Source organism: Elaeis guineensis, chromosome 13 (genome assembly GCF_000442705.2).
Source record: "Elaeis guineensis isolate ETL-2024a chromosome 13, EG11, whole genome shotgun sequence".
Classification (NCBI taxonomy): domain Eukaryota; kingdom Viridiplantae; phylum Streptophyta; class Magnoliopsida; order Arecales; family Arecaceae; genus Elaeis; species Elaeis guineensis.
Window position 1 is genome coordinate 13,005,813 of NC_026005.2, and position 10,856 is coordinate 13,016,668.

Sequence of the window (10,856 nt, forward strand, 5' to 3'; positions counted from 1 at the left end):
AAAAGAAAAACAATCAAAATACATGGATCAGCCACAAAAGGGCTCGCCTCCACGGGGCATGCAAACTTCACTATGAAAAAAAAAATTACAAGAGGAGACCTCACCCTCAACCCTTGTACACCCAATTCTCTCTCACTAGAAGTTCCCCTCACAAAAGCTCTCTCTCTTGGAAGACCCCCTGAACCCCTAAAGTGCCTGGCGACTGCTGTCCAAGAGCCTCCTGCTCCTTCTCTCTCAGCGCTTCTGCCTCTCTCTCTCTCTTCTCGGGTTCGTACGGTACGAGAAAACCAACCACACCCTTTACTGTTCCACGCACAGGCTTTTAAAGGGTTAAAACTAGGTTTAAACTTGATTAGAGAGGAATTAGGAGTCCTAAATAAAGCCAAAAAACCCCTGGACCGTCGGATCAAGACCGCAATCTCTCTGGGCCGTTCGATCGCGTTCCGGTCCACGAAATAGTACCGTGGACCGCGAGAAACGCATGAAAAATACCCACGCGGTCCACAGGCCCAGCCGTGGACCACCCGATCCACGGTGGACTGGGGTAAAGGGGCCAGTAGGCTGCCTGGGCCGGCCAGCTCCTGCGCGCGGGCCTGCGCGCGCCTGGGCCGCGCACCCGGCTGGGCCGCACGCTCGCCTGGGCCGCACGCCAGGCTGGGCCGTGCGCCCGCCTGGGCCGCACGCCTGGGTCGCGCATCCCGCACGCTGCCGCCTGCGGCCGCACCGCTGCCGCCCGCCGCCGGTTGCCGGCGGTCCTCCACCACCTCGAATCTCGTTCCGACTTCAAAAGCTCGTATCTCCTCCATCCGAGCTTCATTTCAGGTGATCTTGGTCTCGTTGGACTCCATTTTTCATCGCGAACCTCGCTGTGGGCTCAATATGAGCTGAATCTCGAGGCATCAAATCCTAACAATCTCCACCTCGACTCGATATTCGACCTCTTCCAAACTCTGAGAGTTTCTGGATCTCCTCACCCCCATGCCCTGGGGCAATCACCTACTGATCATGGATGGGCAAACATGGGAGTCGAGCCAGGCTGCTCAATTCCATCTCCGTCGTATGCTGTGCTCCTCCTGACCTGAGACCTGCTTGGGACATCATCCTGCGGCAATAGAAATCTCACCTTGCGACGTCGCCTCTCGTCCTCCCGAGTCTCCTGTCTCGTGCCCGATCCGCCTCCTAGAGCTCCACCTCACTCTGGGCTCCACCTAGCTCCCGAAGCTCCACCTCGCACTGGGCTCTCTGCCAGGTAATAATGTCCTCTGCTCTCCTTCTTCCCCTCCAGCACAATCCTATCGTCGCGTAGCACCCTCAGGATTCCTCCACCAGCTACCGTCCTGTAGCCTCTCAAATTCAGTCTGCTAAGTGAGATAAGATTTCGCCTGAAATTGGGTATGTATCGGACCTCCCCCAATCTCCTCACTGCACCGTCATGTGTCCTCCAGCTGACCGTCCCAATACCTCTGATCGCACAGCTCGATCCATCCGGCAGATATACAGTGCCCTCACTGTTCTCCAGGGAGTCAAGTTGCTCCTCTCTGCAACATACATGATAGGGGCATGCAGAATCTAATATCCACTGTTGGGAAAAAGTAGATATCTCGTCAGATATCTCCAGGACATCTCCATCTAAATCGCTACCGACCGTCGCTACAGCAGCCACCGTCCGATTTTTCAGTTGAGGACAATCTCTGGCTAGATGCCCTAACTCCTCACACCGGTAACACCTGGTTTTGCTCAAGTCCCTCCTGAACTTAGACCGCCCTCGTTGCGATCTCCTGTCGCTCCATCTACCACCTCCTGCTCTTCCAGAAGCCACCAAAGCTGAGCTACCGCCACCTGAGCTCGAAGCTGGATTCTCCCTCCTGAGAACCTCGTTTTGGAGTATCACCGCGGTGACCTCGTCCATCTTGATAGTGCTCTTCCCCACTAGAAGAGCAGTCACTAAGGACTCATACGAAGGGAGATGCAGCGCCAGTAAAACCAGCGCCCTGGTCTTCTCCTCAACGTTCTCGCCAATGCTGAGAAGGTCGGTGAGGATCTTCTGAAAGTGGCTCAAATGCTCCTGCACACTCTGTCCCTAAGTCATCCGCAGTTGGTAAAACTACCTCCAGAGGAAAAGAATGTTGGTGAGAGACTTCGCCATGTACAACTCCTCGAGCTTCGACCACAGCACCGTCGGAGAAGTCTCGCTCAGCACATGGGTCACCACCTCATCCGTCAGGTACATGCGGATGGTACTCACCGCCTGCATCTGTAGCAATTTCCAATCCCGCACCTCTATGGTGGTCGGCTTCTCATCGCACAAGAGAGCATCGATCAACCCCTATTGGATGAGCACGTCCTTCACCCTTGCCTGCCACAAGAAGAAATTGCTCTTACCATCGAACTTGTTGATCTCCATTTTGATTGTTCCTGTCTTCTCCATCTTCAGTCTTGCTCACCACCACTGCAATCTGCATTCTTGTACCGTCTTGCTCTGATACCATTTATTGGGTGGATGTCTGGTCAGGACACCACCTTCCAAGATCTTTTCAGTACCACACGATGCAGCAGGAAGAAAGAAGAAACAAAATAAAAAAAAATAATCAAAATACGTGGATCAGCCACAAAAGGGCTCGCCTCCACGGGGCATGCAAACTTCACTATGAAAAAAAAATTTTACAAGAGGAGACCTCACCCTCAACCCTTGTACACCCAATTCTCTCTCACTAGAAGTTCCCCTCACAAAAGCTCTCTCTCTCTTGGAAGACCCCCTGAAGTGCCTGGCGATCGCTATCCAAGAGCCTCCTGCTCCTTCTCTCTGAGCGCTTCCGCCTCTCTCTCTTCTCGGGTTTGTACGATGCGAGAAAACAAACCACACCCTTTACTGTTCCACGCACAGGCTTTTAAAGGGTTAAAACTAGGTTTAAACTTGATTAGAGAGGGATTAGGAGTCCTAAATAAAGCCAAAAAACCCCTGGACCATCGGATCAAGACCGCAATCTCTCTGGGCCATCCGATCACGCTCCGGTCCACGGAATAGTACCGTGGACCGTGAGAAATACGTGGAAAATGCCCACGCTGTCCACAGGCCCAGCCGTGGACCGTCCGGTCCATGATGGATCGGGGCAAAGGGGCCAACAGGCCGCCTGGGCCGGCCCGCTCCTGCACGCGGGCCTGCGCGCGCCTGGGCCGCGCGCCCGCCTGGGCCGCGCGCCAGGCTGGGCCGTGCGCCCGCCTGGGCCGCGGGCCTGGGTTGCGCATCCCGCGCGGGCCTGGGTCGCGCGTCCCGTGCGCCGCCTCCTGCGGCCGCGCCGCTGCCGCCCGCCGCCGGTCGCCGGCGGTCCTCCGCCGTCTCGAATCTCGTACCGACTTCAAAAGCTCATATCTCCTCCATCCGAGCTCCGTTTCAGGTGATCTTGATCTCGTTGGACTCCATTTTTCATCGCGAATCTTGCTGTGGGCTCAATATGGACTGAATCTCGAAGTGTCAAATCCTAACAAACACCTTTTTTTGTCAAATAGAGGAATATCCATCGTCTGCCAGAGGGTGGGGCATATAATCTCACTTTTATGCCACATATATAATTAGAAATATTGTCAGAAGACTCTGGGCCAAGGTAAGTGGATGTAGTCAATCTCCTTGTAATCTAAAAGTCAGCTTCAATCTGAAGAATGAGACTTGTTATGGTATAGAAAGAAGAGTATCATTAGTCCCATGTTGATTGTGAGTCAAGAAAACTATTTTATATAGAAAATAATCATTCTTTTCATATGAGATATTTTTTAAAAGATAAAATTAATGAGATTCATAGATCAGAACGAACAATACCTCATATATCGAACCATAAACTCTTGGCCGCAATAATGGCACCTAAGGTAGGAGGCCACCCTACAACTATGGGGCTTCTTCAGGATGGTTGTTGATGATGGGGAATTATTTTAGTTTGATCATTCGGTTTTCTCATCCCGACGTCCTCGGATATCAATTGGCTTTCCTTCAAATTGTTGGTACTGGATCCAATGTGAGTATTTAGTCACAATCAAAAGAAAAGAAGGTCGAGATCAGATGGTAGATTCTCTCCAGAATAAGAAAGATGCATGCAAACATTTTTTGTGGTGTCTTGTTAGTAGTTGTATTGAATTAGGAGTTGTAGGAAAGGGTTAAAAGAGTTATCGAGATGTTCAGTATACGGTGGGAGCCAACCATCTGAGATAGCATATTCGACAGAGATAAGGAGGTTAAGGAAGAACAAATCAGATCGGATATAGATCGGATATCAGTATATCCACATCCATATTTGTTTTGTTTGATAAATATAAATATGAATATTATTCAGATGTAAAAATTCATATCCATATTTATTATAGTCGGATACGAATATAATTTGGATACTGGAAGTATGGATATAATGATGAATATAATTTAGATAATTAAATTTATAACTACAAAATTAAAGATATTATTAAATAGATGATAAATCAAGTTAATAACATATTTATATTGTCACGTCCCAAATCCAGGACATAACACGGCCATGCTACCGAGGGATGAAGCCCATGATAACACGAAGCCAATCCATCATAATCATCTAAAATCCGTCAAATAAAAAGATTCAATTCTATTATTCATCAAATAATCGAATCAATATTGGTTCAGAGCATCTAAATTCAAAAGCAAGTACTAACCCGAATCTCAGCATTCATAAATAACTACAAATCCATGATTATAAAATAAATTAAACTTCTGCTGTCAAATTTTCAAGCTTGCTATGCTGATTTTCAAGCTTGGATTCTTTTTGCCGATCCTAACCTTATTTCTCTATTCAAACAAAAAAAAAATAAAAAGAATATGAACTACACTAGTCCAGTAAGTAGAATTTGCACTTCCTTATCAGATCAAAAATAAATTTTTTATGATAATATAATATTTAAAAAATAACAGATAATACAAAATAAAGTATTTCATAGAGCATATAACAAAATAAGTTATAAACTCATCATGCATGCATAAATCATGTATATTTCACAATCATGAATCGTAAATCATTTTCATCATGTATTCATGTCATGTTTCAAAATATTGCTCACAGATATTCATGCTAAGGTCACTATTATACCCGTGACAGGACCATGTTTCTTAAGCAACAGAGTTCTTAATTCATGTGCCAACTTTATATCCGCTGGCAGTGCCATGTTTTGTGTGGATGCTAGCTCCGGATGTCGACCTTCCCGAAGGGATTCATTCATAGCCATCTGAGAGCCTTTGAAATCATTATATCTTTTTCTTAAAGCATACATATACATAGATGAAAAAATAATGAAATTCATGCTTCATAATCATACTATTTTTATAAGACATATTCATGAAATCAATGCTCATAATAAAACATACTTTTTCATATCACATATGTCAATCCTTATTTTATGAAAAATTATGATTTCATCAATAGCAATTCTTTGTATAAAAGCATGATCATTTAAAAATAAATAAGGAGTATAAGATCTACTTACCTCGTTCATCTTAGATCTTCAGACTTCGTTAGAAGAATCAGCTAATCCTATTTAAAATATCAAATCATTATCAAATTCTATTTCATAAATATAACAAGATTAAATCATAAGGAAAGAGGACTGTTGATCAGATGTGTCAGACCATCCACATACCAGGGCAATTCAGGATCTCTGATCTGAGGGTCAGATTCAAATGACTTGATCAAGAAATTGTGAAGCACATATTAGATCAAGATCAATCAATAGAGTTCATTAATAATGAATTTGAAAGATCTTTGATACGATCAAATGAGGTTGACATACAGCACAGATATCAAAGCAACTTTGGATCATCTTATTAGAGTCAATATGAACCCCTAAAAGATGAAGACATGACTTAGTACAGGATTCATAGATCTTTTTAGAGAGAGAAAGTCAATCATGAGAGAGAAAATAGAGAGAGAAAGTGGAGAGAGAATCTTCGTATCTTTCAAAAGTGACAATTATGATTGAGATCATCAGTGGTCATATCAGGGTGACTTAATATGGATTAACCATGATTGATGTTATCAATTTCGAATAAGGATCGGATCGGGATCTAATCTACTACACGAATTTCGAAGCAGTCTCAGATCATCATATTTTTATCTCAAGTTTGTCCTAGGGTCTGTGATGCAATCAGAGAGAGAGAGAATGACCCTAGAGAGACAAAATCCATAATAAGAGAGAAAGATTTAGAGAGAGAAAATAGAGAGAGAATCTAGAGAGAAAATATAAAGAGAAGGTAGAGAGATAAAGTCCAATTCTAGAGAGAGAAAAACTTAAGAGAGAGATGAGAGAAACTTTCTCTCATGTGTATTATTTATTATTATTATTATTATTACTATTATTATTATTATATATATATATATTTTTTTTTTCTTTTCTTTTTCTTTTTTTTTTTCTTTTTCTTTTTCCTTTTTCCTTTCCTTCTTCTTCTTCTCTTTCTTTTCTTCTTCCCAGGCTTCCTTTGGGCCGAAATAGGGGATCTCACAATCTCCTGTTGGCTGGCCGACCGGCGGTGCAACCAGTATGGGACGGCCGTCGGCAGGAAGAGGGACGATCCAACGGCAAGAGAAGGGCTAAGCTGGTGGCCGGCGGTGACCACCGGCACCCAAACATTCAAAAGGGACCGAATCCCTTTCTCAAAGAAATCCGGCGACTTCAGTCGTCGGCGTTCATGCACACGGGCACGAGGAGAAAGGAGGAGAAGAGAGGAAGAGGAGGAGGCTCACCTTCGACGCCGACGAGGCTTTTCCGGTGAGCAAAATGGACGGCACAAGGACGGGGCTCCGCGGTGATTTTCCGACGATTGCCGCTGACTGAGTCTCGAATCTTCGGTGAGAGGGTGAGAGGGAGAGAGGAGGATTCTCCTCCTTAAATAGAGCCAGAGGGGAGCTCTTTCTGACTTCGATTGGGAGCCGGCGAGAGGAGGAAGAAGACTCCCTTCGGGAGTCTTCTCCTCTATTTTTTTTATTTATTTTTTATTTTTTTTCTGGGTGGGCTTTATGGTCTGATTTTGGACCCAATTGGGCCGGGTTATCACATATATGATTGTATATTTTTTTTAAAAATAAATAAGTGCTATATAAAATTATATAGGTTTATATGTAGTTCGGATATTTGGATATGGATCGGATAGTTGTCTATCCATATCTATATCTATTTTTCTTTGATGGATATAGATATTAGTTGGATCTATAAAGTTTTGTCCATATCTAGATTGATTCGGATATCAAAATGAATCCGGATAGATAATATCCATATCACTTTCACTCCTAAAAGACATTGTTAATTTCTATGGCAAATGGTTATGCTGGAGAACAGAATTAGTATTAACTTCACAGGTCCTTTTTTTTTTTTTTTTTTTTAATTTATAACTCTCAAGCGTTGCAGAACGTCCATATATGAACCATTTGCTATTTATATTGGCGTTTGTGAAGAGACTAATACGTAATTTGAATAAAGTGTCACAAAATTTCTAGTCTCTATTCAATCTTAGTGAGTGCAAAATACATGGCACATTTGTGTAAATTAAGTGTTTAATGTGTTGAATTAGAAACATTCACAAGGAAAGCCAATAAGAAAGTTTTCTTACTGTGTCATCCTAGCTATATGATGGGGTTAAAGCTCCAGAGTCTATAAAGAAATAAGAGGATTGAAGATTTTAGTGCCGCAGGGCAGGTGAAAATACTGAAGAAATATGACAAGCGGGTTGGAGGACTGCTGAGATTGCCATTCATTAAGGGGGTCTTGGAGAAGCCCATCTTCAAGACGGACCTCATTTCCAAACCGGTCAAAGAATGCTAGAACACATGGATGACAGCAGAGATAAGTGCTTTTTGGAACAGAGTCTCTGCATTTAGTGACCATGCAAGAGTTGAGGAAGGTATGTATAGGTGCTGGTTGCTGAGATGGGTGAGCTTGACGGGTACTTTGCCTAGAGGCATTTGACTCGGGATGAGCCTGCTGGTGAGGGCTTTGGATTGTAACTTTTCCGTAAAAGAATGATTGATTTTTTTTCCCGACGCCAATTATTGGACCATATATTGTATATCTTTTAGAAATATGACATGATTTGCGCTATAGATGGTTGATGCTACAAGAAAAAGATCTATCATTTTTTGCATAAAAGATATAATGCGAACTTGCCGGCAAGATGCACTTGGAACTCCTCAACTCCTTCTTGTCTTTATCTCTCTCTTCTGAACCGGGTTCAATCATACTTTCTTCCTAGCGCCTATTTGTTGCCACTTAGGGCTGGAAGTTGGTTGGGCCAGACCGGACCACAACACTGTCTGAGTCTGGTTCAAAATTTTTTATCGGATTTCGGATCGAATTTAGACTTGAAAATTTTTAAAGGACTCAAATCCGAGCCCTACGCCAAGCCCGCCCGAATCCGATTGGGCCAACCCACTGCCCACATCATCTCTTTTTCTAGTTTCCTCTCTTAAAAAATTTTTAAAAAAAAATCTAAAGTCCTAACCTGATTGCGTCACTCTCCAGCTCCCACACCGCCGCCATCGGCATGGAGCTCCTGGCGACGTCGTTTACATTGAATGCCGTCGGACTCTGATTTGGTGGTGATGGATGCCGCAGAAGTAGAGCACATCTAACATCAGCGGCCCCGTTTGCCACCTCTGTCGTCATCGTCGAAGGTGGTCTGAACTTTAGAGCCGATCGGACATGGGCGAAGAGCCAAGTGGCGAGAATCAGACTGCAGCGACTGTAGTTGAGCGACTAGCTGTAGGCCTCATCGACACCACTGAAGAGCTTGTTGGAGAGGTTGTGGCAGTAGCTCTATTTCGTAAACTGGACAATAGTAAATGTCGGTACAGTGTTGGTGGTCATCTTTCTACACCAAGGTGAGTGGGAGGTGAGAGCCCTCGGGGAGGTCTGGGGATGGTTGGGGCTTGGGGGCGATCAAGAGAGAGGCTTTTGGGCAAATTAGGAAGCATATGCACGGTGGATAGCGGGCAATCGGGAATTGGTGAAATTGAAGGGGTAGCATGGTGTGTTATCTACTGTGGGATTTGATGCGGTGCAAGTGAACCGGGGCAAATCACGGAGCATATGCACGGTGGATAATGCGCAATCGGGAATTAATGAAATACAAGGGGTAGCATGGCATATTATGCACCGTGGGATTAAAATATTGTTGACAGCTTTGCATACCCTGTATTTCCATCCATGACATTTTTTTGATTAGATAATAATTGTGAATGTTTTCCTTGTTTAAGGGATAACCAAAAATAGGTTATCACCCTCCGATAAAGAGAAAGAGAATTTTTGTATAAAATGGGGAGAACCCCTAAAGACAAAATATGAATAAAAATAAAATTTCTTTCTCATCTCCCATCTCTAATTCTTCTCCTTTCTCTAGTTTTCAACATGATATCAGAGTATTTAAGATCTGATCCATGATTTTTTGTTTTTTTTCTTTTTTTTTCTTCTTCTTCTTCTTCTTCTTAGCACGCCACCGCCACCTTCTTTGTTTTTTCCTTTCTTCTTCTTCTCCTCCGCCACCCTTCGTGCATGCCTTTCAACGCCGCCGTCGCAGGCCGCCGCCTTAAATCACCCATCTCTTAGACCGTCACAGGCCACCACCCCTCTCCTCCGCATCCACCCTCACATCCTCAGATTGCCGTCCTTCTCCTCCACAGCTCATCTCCGCCGCTGCGGCCCATCTCGTCCCCGTCCACCCCGCCCGCCTCCACCGCTGCCGTGCACCTCCCGCACCCACCTCCACCGCTCCCGCGCACCTCCACACCTCGGATCGAATTTCGGATTCGGGTCCGAATCGAGCCAAAGGTATACCCAAATCCGATCCAAAGTCGGGCCAGTTCGATGGGCTTCGGATCTGCCCAGGCCCAGTTCTAGTCCTATAGAATTCGAGGTTGTCGAAGGTCAGAAAGAAAGCAAAGTGAGGATGAGGTTAGTTAGATCCAAGGTGTAAAGACTTGAGTTGCTTGATGGCAAAGATATAGCTCATGTGGCTGTTTTGACTCTTGGGATTTGGTATTAACCTGGAATCATAGTCCACTTATAGAAGATTTTCTAACGAGAGATTCTTCGATGCACAAGTTAGACTGATTCCAAAAAAAATAGTAGAAGAGAAAAGAAAAGAAAATTTCTAGACAAGGAAAGGAGCCAAAAGAATGACTTATCTAAGCACCTTTCAATTTAAATAGGAGAGGATCAGTGTTTGTTGCCTTAAGAGATGAGGCATGCATTAACCACATAGCAACGGTTTTTGTTATGCAAAACAAAGTCCCACGTCACGCTTGTAGTAATAACCACTTACATCATGCAATCACAACCGAGTTAGCGTAACTATTGCTAAGATCACGGCTATGATCTTAATAAGCATTAATCACCTTTGATCTATGTTAATGAAGTAGTGACATCCTCTTGTCCAAGCTAATATTTTAGCAATCACCGAGGTGAAATGCTTTGTACAATGCAAAGACTAATGGCTTCGGTTTATACCGAGGTGAGGCAAAGAAATATTCATTGCATTAGTATGGTCAGGTCGTGCCGCCTCCTTTGATATTTGCTGATGCTGCTTTCTTGCCGTCTTTCCGGCTTCCCTCATTCATTCTCACACGGTAGCTTTGGTGAAGGAACATTCCCCTTGAGGACATCTATGTTTGGTAATGTTTTATACGCTTTCATTTTTGTTCGGTTGAAGTGATGGCACTTGATCCACAAGCCAAGCGACTGATGGATCTGGTGATCATAAATGAAGCAATTGAGTTAAGTGACCGTGACTTTAACCATCATGCCATCAGTCTTCAGGACCATCCGATGGACTCTCACCTGATCCTGCTAGATCTGCGCCG